Source organism: Alligator sinensis, unplaced genomic scaffold (genome assembly GCF_000455745.1).
Source record: "Alligator sinensis unplaced genomic scaffold, ASM45574v1 scaffold254_1, whole genome shotgun sequence".
Lineage (NCBI taxonomy): Eukaryota > Metazoa > Chordata > Crocodylia > Alligatoridae > Alligator > Alligator sinensis.
The window spans coordinates 2,454,132-2,471,469 of NW_005841953.1; the positions used below are offsets into that span (position 1 = coordinate 2,454,132).

Genomic DNA, 17,338 nt, shown 5'->3' on the forward strand with positions numbered 1-17,338 from the left:
AGGGAACTTCTGGTGGGGCTGGACGTGTTCAAATCAGCAGGTCCAGATGCTCTCCACCCCAGGGTGCTGAGGGAATTGGCAGGGGTTATCGAAGGGCCCCTGGCACAGCTTTACGAGCACTCAGAGTGCTCTGGCCAGGTGCCAGATGACTGGAAGAGGGCCAATGTGGTCCCCATTTTCAAAAAAGGGAGGAGGGAGGAGTCAGGTAACTATAGGCCCCGTTAGTCTTACTTTGATCCTGGGAAAGCTCTTTGAGAAGATTATCCAGGAGCACATCTGGGAAGGACCGGCAGGAGGGACGATGCTCAGGGGCAACCAGCATGGGTTCATTAGGGGCAGGTCCTGTCAGACCAACCTGATTGCCTTCTACGATCAGGTCACAAAATCATTGGACACGGGTGTCACGGTGGATGTAGTCTTTCTGGACTTCAGGAAGGCCTTTGATACTGTTTCCCACCCCATTCTCATTAAAAATCTAGGCAACCGTGGCATTGATGACTACAGAGTCAGATAGGTCGCAAATTGGCTGGGGGACAGCACCCAGAGAGTGGTGGTGGACGGGTCCTATTCAGCCTGGAGGGATGTGGGCAGTGGGGTCCCCCAGGGCTCAGTCCTTGGGCCCGCACTGTTTAATCTCTTTATTAGCGACTTGGATGAGGGGGTGAAAAGCACCCTGTTCAAATTTGCTAACGACACCAAGATCTGGGGCAAGGTGGGCACGCTAGAAGGGAGGGACAGGATACAGCTGGACCTGGACAGGTTACAGGGGTGGGCAAATGAGAATAGGATGGGATTTAATACTGACAAGTGCAGCAGCATACCTATAGGCTGGGGAAATCCCTTCTCAAAAGCACAGTGGCAGAAAGAGATCTTGGAGTCATTATCTATTCCAAAATGAACACGGGCCACCAACGTGAGCTCAGTAAGGCTAACCGCACCTTGTTGTATCCACAGATGCATCACAAGCAGGGCCAACGAGGTGATCCTCCCCCTCTATGCAACACTGGTCAGGCCACAATTGGGAGTACTGTGTCCAATTTTGGGCACCGCACTTTAGGAGAGACGTGGCCAGCACAAGAAGGTCCAGAGGAGGGCCACTCGTATGATCCGGGGACAGCAGGGCAAACCCTATGAGGAGAGGCTATGGGACCTGAACCTGTTCAGCCTTCACAAGAGAAGGCCGAGAAGGGACTTGGTGGCCATCTACAAACTTACCAGGGGAGAACAGTGGGGAATGGGAGAGACCCTATTTCCCCAAGCACCTCCTGAAGTAACAAGGAATAACGGCCATAAGTTGTTTGAGAGTAGGTTCAGGCTGGACATTAGAAGATACTATTTCACAGTCAGGGTGGCTAAGATCTGGAACCAACTTCCAAGGGAAGTGGTGCTGGCTCCTTCCTTGGGGGTCTTTAAGAAGAGGGTTTTAAATCACCTAGCTGTACCTAGCTGGGGTCATATGAGCCCAGTATTCTCTCCTGCCCAGGGCAGGGGGTCGGACTTGATGATCTACTTAGGTCCCTTCCGACCCTACATCTATGAATCTATGTCTTCATTTTAAAGTCTTTTACTTTACACAGCTGAAGGAGAAGGGAGGAGAAGACTTGCAAAAATTAGGGATGCACAAATAAAATTTTCTTGGCTAATACTTATAGCCAATTATTCACCAGGTATTATGGCCGAAACTGATCCGATAACTGATTTACAGAAGCATAGCCAGGCAGCATGGAGAGCAGCTTCTCGCAGATAAGCCTGTGGAGGAGAAGAGTTATGGGGGCAGATCAAGGCCCCCAAGGGGAGGGAGGGAGTGGTGCAGCGGGTGCTGCCCAGCCAGGGCAGCAAATGGGACCCCGGGGCCATGGCAGGGAGTGGGATGGAGTCATGGGTGGCTCATCCAGGGAATCAGTGTCCCGGCACTTAAAAATGGCAGTGGGAGGCTTGAACTAAAAACTGTCAAATGAGCTTTAGTTCAAGCGCCACACCTACCAGTTTAAAGCACAGGGATGCTTTTAGGAGCAGAGTCAAGCAGGGTGAGGGCAGAATCAGGCTGTGTCCACAATGGGCTCCAGACTCTCCACTCTGCTGCCTTTGCCCCAGGAGCCATGCGCTCGCCGTGCCACATCCCTTCTCCACCTGACCGTGGGAGGCACAACTTCTCCCCGCCGCTGCTGCCAGACAGGCAGAGGATGCATGGCCAGCGTGTGGCTCCCAGGGCAAAGGCAGCAGGGCATAAAGCCCCAAGCCCACAGTGGACAGCCCACCTCTGACCCACGCACAAATCTGGGGGGAGCACATGCTCCCCACTCCCTCCCCTCACCATCAGGGCCTCGATCTGCACACACCCCCCATACCCTTTCCCCCACACAGACTTACCTGCAGGGCACTGCACCACATTGCCCGGCTGCATTCCTGGACACATGCATGCATGCAGCTGCACATATGCATGCAGCATCCGGAGGCCCCAGCCAGAATGTGTATTATATTTATTGGTGACATTATCATCTACACCCACCAAAAAAACCCCAATAATGTTAATTTTCCTTTCATATGTCCAATAGGCAACCAACGTATCAGTGCACCTCTCATAAAAATGAATGAGTGAAGCCTAAAACATCAATCCTAGTCTACACAGATGTTTCAGTAGTGAAACTCGTTTATCTTTGCAACCCAATAATTAACATTCTCTGTACAAAAGCGTCCTATGTTGTATGACTTATTGGTATACGGAAAGGGAAGCAAACAGATCCGTCAGGTCTAGGGGGCTGTACTGGTAGAACTGTACTAGCATAGATAAGCACAGCAGTTGATCCAGACAAGCCTTCAGAAGGCAAAGTTTTTTTGGTTTTTTATTTTTTTTAAAGAAGGACCCTGTAAGGACATAGCTACCAAAACCAATATCAAAGTGTGTGTGTGTGTGTGTGTGTGTGCGCGCGTGTGCGCGCGCATGTGCACGCGCGCCACAGCTTCCCAAGTCAATGCATCTGGTTACCTGCAAGTAAGCAGGCAGGACATGTAATCCATTTCACAAACTTCCCAAGATCCATCTCAAAGCCAGTAATCAAGGTCCTCAACAATTTTAATAAAACACTGTAAATGTGTACACAAGAATTTGTTTTGAGAATGAGTTAAATAACAACTTCACAAGGAAATACCAATATCCTCTTTCCTTAGAGCTTTCTTTCCCTTTTACATGTCACAGTGGCAATCCCTGAGCAACTTCATAAGTTCCCCCCGTGGCCTGCAATTAAAAAAAACAAGCATCTTCCACAACTATTACTGATTCACTACCAGAGATCAGCCAAGTTTAGAACCTTCTTGTACCCTTTCTACCTTAAGTTACATTTTTCATGCTGGTTCCTCTGAAGAATCAATGGCTCAAACTACATAGCAACTTCCTACATGAAAACAGGTATGTTTCAGGAGATCAGACTTGTCACACACTGGTTAGAATGGAAGTTTTGCCATACCACAAATGATTTCATGAAGCAATTTCCCTAAGTCAGTCTTCAGCAGGGAAGCAGAAGTTATTTGAACAATGTGCAACTGGCCTAAAAAAAAACTTGAAGCCTAAAATGTAAAGCCATTCGGTGTTCATATTCTTCCCCACAGATGTTCATGTTTACAGTTTATCAGCAAGCTATTCAGCAACACCCTTCTTTTGTTGACTGGCCATATGAAATGCAGGAAAGATTTCCTAGTAAGGCTTACTTTACATATTATAAGCTATCACAGTATAAGCATTGAGCTATCTGAACTCAAACCCATCAACAAGGGAAATGTTATCATTTGTGTTCCTGCTGCTTACTGTGCTGCCTTATAAAGTATAGCATGTTGTGTTTTCTAGTTGGGTAAATTAAGAGATTTCAGCTATGCAGAGATGATCAACCACTTATCTTGTTTGGCAATTAAATATGCTGTACATTTGAAATCGATCCCAGGCCTCACCACCACCAAGTCTGGCCCAAGTTTATGAATAATCCTTTACCTTACAAAAATGCATTGGCTAAATTATTTTTTTGTTTCATCATCTTGAAAGTCTGAATCTTAAAAGCAGTGGCTTCACTTCACAATGTTGTCCTTTTACTTTGTTATCATTTAGCACTTGCTGAACAGTCATGCTAATTATTAATTACTTAGGTCATGGCTGTACCTGGACTTTCCAGAGACTGCATAACACAGCTCGTAAGAAGTAAAGTACTGTAGAAGTAGGAGCATAACTTTTGCTAAAGGTAGCACACCACAGTAAATACCACAAGCAAGCCTGCTTTAGCAGCCCACATAACTGTTTTAAATACAGCTTATAAGCACAGCTGCAGCTCACTTGATACTTATATGCATGCAAGTATGCATGCACCCCATCTTTCTCAGGAAAGTCCATATACCACAGCCATAACCCCAATAAACTGATTCCATTTCCCCCCTAATTCCCCTGGGCAAATTAAGATGCTTCAAATTAAGAGTAAATTAATTTAAGAACTAGCATTCTTTAAGGCTACAGAGCTACTAAGTTAAAGATTTTAATCAGAAATGTTATGCATTACATGCAGTCCAATAATAGGCTGTAGTAGCACATGGTATTATTCAGTAGAAAGAGGGAATACTAACATTAACCACTGCACAAGACCTAAAGAATTGTCAGCATCCAGATATTTACATTGATTCATCAGGGGAATGTATGCAGGGGCAGGAATAATATTCTGCAAGGAGAAGACCCAGCAAAGGAGAGGACATGCTAGCATAAACAGGGGTGGTGAGAGGAGGGGGCTCCATCAAAGTGGTGATGGTCAACCACGTGACGACATGGCAGCCTGGAATACTGCAAAATCCTTTTAAGGCTGCTTTGTAATTAGCACTGTTAAATGTACAAATACCTACATAGATTAAAAGACAAATCCACAGATTTTGAACAGAAATCCTAAGCCTCAAAAACATTCTGGCCTGCTATGTTGTGAGCTCCTTGCAGCAGCAAAATTGCTCAATTACAAGGGTGTCAAATACAAGCCAGACTGGAGACCCATTTCACCTGGTCCACTGGTAGTTGGGGGTTTGGCCACAGAGTATGCCCTGCCACTGAATTCAGAGTCCCTGAGCCCTGATGGACACTGCCATTGTCAGCAAGGGCAAGAGCAACAGCTGTGAAGCTACAGCTCTTGCCTGCCCTGTTGCCACCTGCTCCTGGATATGCACTAATGCCTGTGCTGCCACTTAATGCCCAACCTGCTCCCATACTCACCACAGCTGCCGCTGGCTCCAGATCCAGCCCAGGAGGAGCTCTGGCAATCTAGATCCAGCTTGGCGTGAGTTTAGAACCCCTGTTCTATTATTTTTCTTTAGTCAAGAAACAAATGAAAACTAAAAAGCTGGCATATTTTGAGGGGTGCCTTGAGAAAAGCGCTTAAAAGGCTGAGAACCACTTAGAGAAGAGAAAAGCAAGCCCACTGAATAAATATAATCAAGCCCCATGGAAACGTATTTTCTTGAAAGTTTCGTGAGATTTGTGAGAGAAAATAATTTATAGCATACACAGACAGACTTACCTATCAGAGGACAACATGAACAGTTTAAGCACTCAAGTCTGATCCTGCAGAGTGGAAGTACAACAATGTAGCCTTGAGGTTAGCTGTGCCTGGCTGCAGATGGAAAGCCAAAGAGACAGTGCTCCTCATCTAAATTCTGAGCAGCATGGTGAAGATGGGACTATTTATTCCAAAAGGCTTATTTCTTTGTCCCTCTATATTCAGGTGTAATGGAATAGAAATGCACCAGAGGCTTGAGATGTCCATACCTTACTTGTTTTTTGTTTGTTTAGTTTTTTTACAGTCAATGCTAACACTTATTGAGCACAAGAGTGTCCTACTATACACACATCATAACCAAAGGAAACATAATTCAACATCCTGCTTGACACCAGCCAACATCAAGGTAAAAACACTGTTCCAACTTTTATCTGAACCTAATTGGCACAAAATGAACTTTTCCAACCAGGAGATCTTAAAACACCTTCAGCTCTCCTGTGAAATATGAATTTTCATTTCCACCTAGGAGAAATTTTACAATCTTTGCACTCTCCTATGCCGGAAGAAGGGTGAGCGTGCCCAAAAGCTTGCAAATAAAGATTTTTTTTTTGCAACTATCTAGTTGGTCTAAGAAAACACATCACCTCTGCCACAAGTTCCAATTCCTTTTGCCTGTAGAACAATATGGCTACAACCTGCATCCCTACTACACACTCTGCAGACCTGCACAATGTTTTCACATTTACAACCAGTGGCAATATCTGATGTCTCAAATTTAGAGCATTTTCATGAAAACAACTTTGTCCAACATAATTTGAGACAGCTAAATACCTACGATACACTGACAATGCTCATGGACTCCAAGATGCTCTAATCACTAGTAGCTTAATAAGTAAGAAAGACTTGAAGACCAATTTAGAAATGCTGCTGTTGCTTTAAGACAGAAGTTTAAAGCATGTCATCCACAGTAGGCTGGATCACTTCAATACACTGTGCAAAAAAAAGGGTCAGAAAGTCAAATCAAACATACAAATTCCTCCAAATACCTAATGCTGGCAATATCCATGTTATGCCTTAGCTAAAGAGCTCTGAATCCTGTCACACTAAAGTTATGCCCACAGCAAGGAAACATACACAGATTTTAGGAGATCACAGTGGTTTGGCATGGGGAAAATCATTTTCCCCCAGTATAAAGTTTTCTATTACAATTACATGTGGCCTATTTACAAGGTAGTAAAGCAAGAACTTGAGCTGCTCCAAATAGTTACTGAACTCCATTACTCAGGAGTAGGCAACCTTTTCTGGCTGTTGGCCAGAACAAAACATCCCAGCTCAGAGGTAGGTACCTGCAGTTAGCACTTGTCCCCCCTACAGCGCAAGGAGGAGGCCCACACCCAACCCACCCTGCTGCAGAATGCCACTGAAGCCCAACATCCACAGGCCAGATCCAACCCACAGGCCACAGACTACTAATCTCTACCATAATTTACCTACATGCTATTGATTTAAAAAACACTAAAGCTGAGGTCCATATTAAATTTCCAAAATTAAAACTCCTGCTTCCTTCAGCATAAATATTCCTGGACAGTTTATTAGTAGTGTTAGCTGTTCAGTGTTAACATCCAGGTCCTCCGATCTTCCCCTTCTCATAGCACAGAAGACCAGGTTTTCAAAAACACTGTTTTTCCACTCAGTGCTGTAAGTGTAACTATCTTCTTATACTGTACTATAATGAAGGGAATATTGCATTTGAAGATTTTATTTAATCCTATGCTTTTGAGTTTTAGGAATGTGCTTCTAATTCAAGTGACAACTCAAAGGCTTTTTAAAATAGTTTACTGACTGGCACCTACAATCAACAGTTTCAGATTAAGCTCTACATATTAGCAGAGTACACTGTCTAAAGAGATTTTGCCTAACAATTAGGGCAATTATGACAAATCCAGAAGCTCAATTTCTACTCCTGAAAGCCAGTACAGTTCAGTATCTCATAGCAGCAGGGAAGCCAAGAATAGCAACTGTCAGAGTTCATGTAAGTGTCTGAGAGGAATGAATCTTAGGAACAAATGGATAATGGTAGTGAAGAAATAAGGATAAATAATTTAGTTAGGTGTTTCCCACTAAAGTAGCATTTTTCAATTTTCACCATTTTACTTGTAAGAGGATTTTTTTTGCATAGCCCAGCTATATGAACATTTGAGATACACTTATTCAGTCTGATCAGTGCTGCTTATTTTACAGAGCAATTGACTCTGAAGTGACTTCAGTGGCACCCTCCTACAAACATCTGTCCTTAGTGAGTTCAATCATCTAGTTCACCACCATTGTCAAACTTTTTTTTTAAATCCCAATTGTGTTGCAAAGCCAATTCTGCCAAACCCAAGCAGAATTCAGGTCTTTCTTGTGCCTCAGAAACCACCAAATTCTCATGTGGCTTGCATCTGTGCAACACTGGCATTGTTTGTGGGATTATCGGTGTGTAACACAGGATGCTACCTGGCCTGCAGAGCCTTTAATATTGCTGGTGTATGAGAAGGAAACACTCACTTTCCAGATTGCTTTTTATTCCAGTCGTGATTTCTTTTATAAGGCTGTTTTGTACAAAGCTGGAAGCTAGTTTTAAACCTCTCTCATGGGGACAGATATTCTTTTTCTGCAAGATAGCCAAGTCCCACATGAATCCTGAAATTTCCAGTTTCAATTATGGGCAAAGGTCATTCTGACTAGCCAGACTTCCTTCATTTGAAGAAGCAATGAGTTTTCCCTAAAAATCATTCCTTTGGTTTCCAGCTAGTGACAAAGCCAGTTGAGTTCCTTTCAAATGATAAAATGTCAATATGACAGTTTTAAGGTGCAATTCTAAATTTGGGTAGGAGACGCATCATTATTTGTTCTAAAAGCTGAAAAAAAGAAAAGGAATTTGGCTTTTAACTTTCTCCTCTTTGGAATAAGACTTCCATCAAATTGAGCATTATTTCTTCTTTGGCAAAAGTTCTGCAAGAAATTTAACCTAGGGCTACAGCAAAACCCACAGGGAAAATGTGCATATCACTTACAAGATAATGGCAGTTTTTCCTTCTCCCCAACTCTTGTTCTTCTCCAAAGTGGAAGTGTTTATATACTGCATCTGCTTTTGGAATGATCAACACTCAGTTTCAGCCTATGTTTAGCTCCAAAGACTCCTCTCCATCACCAAATTTTGTATTTTTGTATTTAAAGGTCTAACAACTTATCCTATCTTTGGAACAAAAACACAACACATGAACACGTAACTTTACTTTGACATAGCACTTCAGAGAACTGTCTCTTTCATTTCAACACATATTTAATCTGTGACAAACTTTTCAGTTTTACTGACCTTGAGCTTCTTTCTAAGTCTCTAATATGATTGTACTGCAAATGCATTCATTTATTTACAGATTAATTCAATGTATATGCCCTCCTTCCCTAAAAAAGGGCTCAGGGTGGTTTACAATACAAGGCAAAAACATTTTAAAAGATATAATAAAAACTGCACCTCCCCTTCAAATTCAAAAGCAATGCATTCCACCTCCCACCCCGAATCCACTGCCTTTGATGAAAGAGCATCCCCCTGCCCAATCCCCATTCAGTTACTCCATAAAAAGAAAGCAACACCACCCCGCACTGCCGCCTTTTTCCTCTCTTTCCATGCTTTCCTACCCACTCTTATTCCCTTGACTCTTGCACGGAAGGCCTCAATCTCTAACCATAGCTTCTTCTCTCAGGGTGTGGGGAAGGGGCTCCAAGTCTCCCCTCATCCTCCCTCCTCCCCATCTTCATCACCCCCATTTCTGTCCCCACCAAAAAGTAATGCCAAAAGGTGCCCTTGAACATCACCCACCATGGACACTTGCCCCAGGGTGGCCCAACCTGCTTCTAGCCTAGGTGGTCATCCTGTGTGCCTGGGGCTCTACGCAAAAAAAATATTTTCTGCAGGCTAGTCAACCAACTCTACCTGCCCTTCTGCAGATCTTGTACCTATTAAAGATATGCACCCATAGGGCCTTGAACAAAGCTAAAATGCATATAATTTGTGGCCAAAAGTTTTACCTACCTGGACACTGAAGCAACTCATGGTATTAAAAAAGTCTTACTTTCAGGAATGACATTATATTGATCAGAGGAAGAGCACTTTGTGCCTGAGAACCTGTCTAACAGCTCTCCCAATTGTAGACTTGGTCTAATAACAGATGACAGCAAAAAAATCCTTGCCTGATTATACTGACAAGTGATCTTCATTAAACAAGCTGGATGCAGAATGTGCATTGTTAATGGGCACACGTGCACCACTAACACTAAAATACTCAGTTCTGACACACATCCATATTTGTAGGTAGAAAGTACCCAATTCAGATATATCCCATATGAAATAATCTTTTCAGGGATGCTAAAGCATAAGGCACACACCTCAGCATGATCCTTTAAGTGGACAATGCCCAATTCAACATGATACTCGAGCACAAGTCCCCAAGCAACTTGATGCTTCTGACCCACTTTATAAGCCTACACAACTGCATCATTTAGGTGGTAAGCATTCCAATATAAAGTCATTCAAATTATCTAATGTGACAAAACCCCAGTCTGTTTTTCAGTGCCAATATGCAATACACAGACTACAATTTTTGGTTCATTTTGCTTGCAAGACATATAATGGGATACTATAGCTTCATTCACTTGACAAACCCATTCCATTTAACTAAGACTAGCATCCTTTAGTTTTACGAAGCCTGATTTGGACCAACCAACTTCTTCAAAAAATGGAAAGAGAGGGGAACAAGCTGATCTTCCATTTTTTTAGAACCAATCTTGCAGCCAAGATTTAACTTCCACTTACAATTTAGTGAAAAAAGAGAAAAATTGAAAAAAATCGTTTACGAGACGTTATTAGCTATTGCCTTTTAGACATTTGTTTTTGCTCTGAATTGTAAGAGCAGAGGAGAAAGTAAGCAGACATTCAGAAGCTATGAAGATTTATTCCTTGGTAAGAAAGAAAAACAGAAGAGATCTTTTCACAAGTTTCTGCCACATGAGCCAAATTCTCTTTTCTCCCTTCCTTCCCCCTCATGCAGTAATATAGCTTCTTCCCCTCATGACTGCACACAAAGGAAGCTTTCCATGTATTAAATATCTAAGACAAAATGATGAAACCTGTAAGCAAACTCAATATGAAGTCACTACTCCAGACACATGAAGTACTGATCCAAATTAAGAAAGGACATGAAAATTAAACTTTTCCTGAAGATATACATAGTCAAACTTGTTTTTACGTTACATGGTGATGAGGTATTTTAACCACTCAAACATGCTTCCATGTGAAAGAACACAAGAACTATCTTGATATCAAAATCAGATTAAAACAAGTTAACTGATCTTATGGTGGCAGAATAGGAAAGGTAAACAGTACTGTTCACATCAGTATTCAAGTTGCCATCCACTACTGTTATTTTTTTATTAAAAAAAGCTTTTAGCACAAGGATGGAATCCAATGCTTCATAGCAGAGACAGCTAGTTTCTAAATAAAAGCTAAGATCCCACAACAGCAAACAGTATTACATAATTGTGGCTGAAGTTTGCATCCAACAGGTTTTAAAACTGAGGAGTTTCTTCCCTAGAAAAGAACCAGTAGTATACTACCCTGCTAGAGCTGCGTTGTCACATGAACTAAAAGTGATCTTCTTGAATAAAAGGAAACATACCACTATTTACTGTAGTAGCTTTGAAATGCTCTCTGAGAGATTCTGGAAAAGGGATGACTTTGTTTTAATTGCAGTGGTTTAAGCCAGTACCCTGGAGTGGCTAAGCCAATACCAATGCAGTGGCTAAGCCAGTACTAAAACAAGCCAAGAAGATGAAGAGGAATTCAGACTGGTACCAGATCTCTTAAATCTGCATATTGTATCCTTATACCTAGCTTGGTTTTAGTGTTTAGCAAGATGTCACGATCAAGAAAGAAAAGTATTCTGAAGGCAAGCCAATTTTTTCTTTTCAGTGTGATAACAGACATTTATTATTTCTGTGCTGCACTTTTTTTTGTGTGTGTTGAATACTGCTTGAAAATAACCCCATTGTTTTTCCATTAGCCCCCTGCATCCTGACACCATTTAGAGTCCGTTTCTTTAAAAATGTCATTTAGTTCAATATACCTGTTCTTCTTCATAAGTTCTGAATCACATTTGATTTTTCACCATAGATCTGCTCCCTTCCTTGTGCACTGCATTTTGCTTGCTTCGTTCTACCACAAGCATATCTTGCTTCCATTCAACCATGGATTAGTTCTGGAGTTTTCAACATTTTAAAATAAGTGTACCCCCGGCAGTCCCCTTTTCAGTAAGTGTACCCCTGGGAGGGGGCGAGCGGATGGACGTGGAGCAGTGGGGGGAGGCAGCGAGCAGCTGGACATGGAATAGGGGGGGATGCGTGGCAAGCCGTGGCAGCTTAGCATCTGTGCGGCCCTGCTCTGGCCCCAGCCCAGTCCTGCTCCTGAGAGGCAGTGGCATGGGGTAGCTGTGCTCCAACCCTGCCTGCCCCTGCATACCCCTTAGGACCGTTCAAACTACCCCCAGTGGTATGTGTACCCCCCATTGACAACCCCTGGACTAGTTTATGGAGTTTCAGAGTACAATTGAATTCAGGGATGTCAAACATATGGCCCCCAAACTGTTCCATCCAACCCTCTGGTAGTCTGGTAGGCTACTGGAACTTGGTATGTGTGGCCTACCAGAGAATTTGGGGTTCCTGGACCTCAGTGGACATGACCATTGGCAGTGCCAATGACAGAATGAAGTCCTATCACAGTTCCTTCTGGCCCTGTGGATGAAGCCTGGGAGGAGTCCTTGCTGTCAAAATCTGGCCTGTGGCAAGTTTGATGACCTTTGTCTAAGCTAAGCCTAAGCAGCACGTTGATTTGTAATGTCCAGGACATGACACCCCTGCCATTCAGTACATGGCACTCCTGCAAGTGTAAACATGGCTAATGTAATACAGCATTGACAATGTGGATGTTGGTCTCATGACAGCTATGTACTAGTCAACTATAGACCTATCCAACAGCAGCTCTGCCAGCAAGACACTTCTAGTTAAGTGCAACATTGTATGCTGACACCAACTAATTATCTTTATTTCATACTATAACTGACTTTCAAATTCTAATCTTTAAGAGTTTGGCACACAATAAAAAAAGGCTGCATAGCAGTGATCTGAACTGAAGCATGGCCTGCCAAACCCAGTCAGAAATGGGGTCCTTACGACCCAAGCACTGGACATTTATAATAAACGTCTCCTTCCTGCATGTTTAAGCTTCAAGTTTGGGTCTGAGACACGCCATTAGGGAAGACTATGATGAATTGTGAAGATTTCTATTTCTTGAAAAACTTTAAGCACAAAGCTTTTAAGGTTCAAATGTTGTTATATTTAAGTGACATGCTAGAAATACAAGAAGCTTTCCTGGTTAAAACAAGCATGTAAATATTTTGCCCTTTAATAGTTTCCATACCAAGATGGTTCTTTGTTGGAATAACCAGCCAAAAGGCTGTAGTCTATCTTTCTCTCATTCTGATAATCTTGAGTGACACAATGACCAAAGTGATTCAAGTCCAAATGTTGCCAGGCTATCTTGGACCAGAACTTCCAAAGCAATCTTAGCATAAAGTTGCCAGTCAAGAGGCATTTGTGCCTGGCACACCTTTGCCAGCAAAAGTACCTAGAGCTGAGGCAGCTGCACAATATAAATTCAGGAGCCTGGAATAAGCTACACCAGCAAAAGCACAGTTGTGCCAGTATAAGCTTAATCTTTTGTGGTATAAATTATCTGCACTGCAAAAGCTGGCAGGCCTGGCCTTGCTCTGTGGTAGCCCCAGTTAAGTCAATGGAACAATTTGCATAATAAATTATTACTTTATGTGTAATATTTTTCCCATTTTGTTTTTATTAAAATCTCAACTCTGGAAGGCTTTTGTTTTCTGCACTCCTGTTAATGTTGATTTAAAAAATGTCTGCCTGCCTAAATCATTAAGAGCACGTGTGGGTGTTTTACGTGGGCATTCTCAGAATCCTGGAGACTAGAATCAGAGTTAGAGATTAAGTCTAACAATACAGGGAAAAAAGATGTGCTAGCATTTCTCAGCAGAGTAAAACAGATATTAAGTGCTAAAATGTCTGTCTGCCACCTGGCTAGTCCCAATATTAAGTCTAGTAGCTGGGTCCCCACCCTACCACTGCAAAACTACAAGCCCTAAGATTAAGAATAAAACTGTATACCATTTCTGTAGTCATGCACCATTTTAAAATGTAATGCTGCAGGGCTGCTACCAGGGTCCTCCAGACAGGTTATATCAAGTTTTAATCAGTAAGATGACTAATCTAGATTTTTAGTAAGCACAGTTACTGAAAGTTTGATGAATTCCACTGGTATTAGTCTAATGTGTTTGGACTAAAGAGCTTTTCTTTCATTTCACTTCTTGTTGTCATGTTGTCTAACTTCTTCCATGCATCCGTTTCACCTTTCTTTTCCATCCAACCTCTACTCCTCTTTTCTAACTTAAGTACATCAGTATTACTCTCCTACCCACCCACAGGCCCTCTCAAGCAGGAGCTCAAGCCTACGTAAGATCAGCAATACAAGAGACTGGACAACCCACTAGGCAGAGGCAACTACATTTCTACAAGAGGTTGATGCCTATTTCAGATGTAACTCTCCTCCCTGCAGCTCTCACTTGCATTTCATCCAAAAGAAGCCTTAGAGTAGCTTTCTGTGGCAACTCACAGTTCTTGAACCCAAGCAATCTGAACTTGACCTGAAATTCAACATACAAGATTAAAACTGACAAGTCTCTGATCAGTGCTCACTGTTCTCCAGCTTGGGCAAACTGAAGAGCAATTACATCAGCACTGGAGCAGCATGCTTTGGATCAAGCTGACTGTGGCTCACAATGGTAATGTACTCTGCACGTACAAGGACTAAACGCATTTAAATTTGGATTCTCTATGCAATAATACTCAGCCAGGAGGCTTTCCAGCTTGGATTTTCTGAATGTTGCAAAATCCAGAGTAATCATAAAAAAATATGTCTTTACAACTCAGTAATTTAGAAGACACAATGTGTTTAGGGGAAGCTACTGACGTTCAGATGTTTTTCTAAAATAATTAACAAAGTTGCGTTGTTTTCTTAGTTCTTGGTAATGTCCTGTCATGTGGAATATAAACTCAGGCAGTATTAGTAGTGCAAATTATGCCCACATTGTGTTGAGCAAACAAGAACATCTTGGGTAGAGGGCTGTTGCTAGCAGATATCAAGAGGTATGATTAAATATAGTTTAGAAGCAAAATAATCAACACCAGTGCATTTTTACTTGAAGTCTGTCAAACATACACATGCATGAATAGGACCAGTTAACTGGCTGCTAGAGCTCTATAGACAATATACATTAGCGGCTGCTTATAAGCAGCAGGACCATTTCCTGGGTGGGGGAAGGGGGAAGCTAGGGTGTGTCAGAACTAGAGGAGGTTAGGGGCTAGGAAGGGTCTACAGTGCAGGAGCCAGAGGTCAGACTGAGGGGGTGGGACTGAGATTCAGAGGGGGAGGGCCTGTGTCTACACTACAGGGTAGCAAGTACTAACAAATTTACAAAGATAACTAAATCCTATATATTTTTTCCTCCTTCAGTTCCTGCTTGACATCTCTAAATAAATAGTTCTTAATCATATCCAGCAACCCTGCTGCTTAAAGATCTTTTAAAGCAACAATAGTAATACACTGACAGCACAATACAGGCTAATCCTTGAATTAGCAATCTGCCATGTGTCACCTCCCAAATAATAAGGCCTTTTGCCTGACATTAAATTCTAATGAGTTCGTGTATATGAAATTGAATGAGATGAAGATGGTTTTACGCACGTTCATGGAACAAGGGAGCCTTTTTATTTCTTCCTTCCTCCTCTTTTTTCTTTCTTTTTTTTTTTCCCCCCAACATAAATTGACCCATTTCAGGAACATTTCAGTTATGATTATTCAGGGGGATCCTAACAGACTCACAAAGATTAAAAAAAAAAGCAAGATGTTTGCATGCACGCGCAGATAATAGTTTTTATAACAGTGAATCTAAACAGACAACTGAAACAGGATGTAAACTATTCCAGCTTATTAGTCAGCATCCCTTAACTACTTGCTTTCCATTAGTAGATATCATCTTCTATTGCTCTTTTGGCACAATTAATCTCACTTTACGAGGCATCTACTTCTACGTATTGTTCCCAGAAAGAGTTTATGCACAGAGGCAAGCATGAGATCACTGCACAAGCACATCTTGTAGTCATGCTGAGAACTCCACCCTTGCATCAACTCATTAAACTATTTGTGGTTAGTATAAATGATCCCTTATGACAGCAGCGCAAAAAAACCCCCAACCAAAATTGGTTCTTGAATTAGAACAGATTAACTGGGGGGCTCCTCCATGACAGCTGGAGTTTGTTATGACATGTCTCATTCTTAAGGCGTGTGCTTGTTCACCCTGAACACTAAACTTTCCCAGCCCCGAGCAGAACCCAAAGTAACTCAAAATCAGAGATAAGCATAAATAGTGGAGGAATAATTCAGTGTTCCACTGCAAGACAATGGTTCACAGCTCATTTCCAATGCAAGGGTTTTTTTTTTGTTTGTTTGGTTGTATTTTGGGAGGGGGGGGGGAAGAGAGAGAATTTAAGAGGGGAGGAAAGCAAGGGCATCACTATTCATTCCTACCACAGCTAACTACCTCTATAAAAAGCAAGGAAGAGAGAACAGAGCAGGGGCTCTAGTTTAGTACACTATTTTCACCACCTGAAAGGACTTTAGGGGCAGTTATGCTTGACAAGAGTTGTCACAGGAGTAGACTAGAAAGGGAATTGGCATTTAATGTGCAAAAGTCACTCAATACTTCCTTATCCTATTATATTAACCAGAACAGGCTGAGTGGTCTCCGAGCTACCTACCATTAAATGGGCCTGGAGAGAGATTTTTCCTTTATATACCCAACTATACCTGCTGTTAATTGAACTGGTAAGGAGGAAATCTAAGCACCAGGTTCCCCCAGAAGGTAAGCAATTTGCTTTTACAAATAAACCCCTCCTCACAGCTCAGTCTTGCTTAACCCCCTAAGGCCTGACTTCATCCTAGGTGTGATGTGTTGCTGTGGAAACCAAGCAAGAGAAGCTACACAGGCGTTAGCAGCTGGAGACTTCTGCACACAAAGCTGGACGTTTCCGACACCTCCGCCCCAACAGAGCACAACTGACTGGCCCAACCCTCTAGCCATTTTCCATTACTAGATATCACTCTCCATTGCTCTTCTGGAACAACTATTCTCACCTTAGGAAGCATCTACTTAGACATTTTATTTTTGTCCAGAAAATAATTTTGCATTCCAGGTCAAATCAGCCAAGTCAGTTCTGAATCCACCTGATGAAGCAACACTCCATCATTCAAACACCATCAGGATTCAAATTATGGGGGAGTCTTGGAGGGCTGAGCCCCCCCAGAAGAGACCCTTCCCACACCCATAAGATTTGAAAATCATGACCGGGGGGACTTCAATTTTCTTAGGGCATGGCGATGAGGAGCCCCAATTTTTCTGGCAGACCCCAAGTGTAATTCAAACCCTGTGTGGCGCTACGACCAGCAAGTGTCCTCCAGCCCAGACTCCTCAGCCTGGGGCTGCAAAGACTCCCAAATCCCTTCTACTAACCTTTGCAGCGAGAAACGCGGCGCTTAAGGCAAAGGCTTGGGGGTGCAACGCCCCTCCCCGCCGGCGCACGGCAGTGAAGCTGCAACC

The 17,338-nt window shown here is 42.6% G+C and overlaps 1 protein-coding gene across 1 annotated transcript in view; it reads right to left on the minus strand.

Annotated features, from left to right (window-relative positions):
- RALA (RAS like proto-oncogene A) overlaps positions 1-17,269 on the minus strand; it is a 47,991-nt gene extending 30,722 nt beyond the window's left edge. Inside the window, exon 1 of the mRNA XM_006020438.3 lies at positions 17,252-17,269. The gene's annotated coding sequence lies outside the window, so the exon portion shown is untranslated. The remainder of the gene's footprint in view (positions 1-17,251) is intronic.
- Positions 17,270-17,338: the final 69 nt, after the last annotated feature.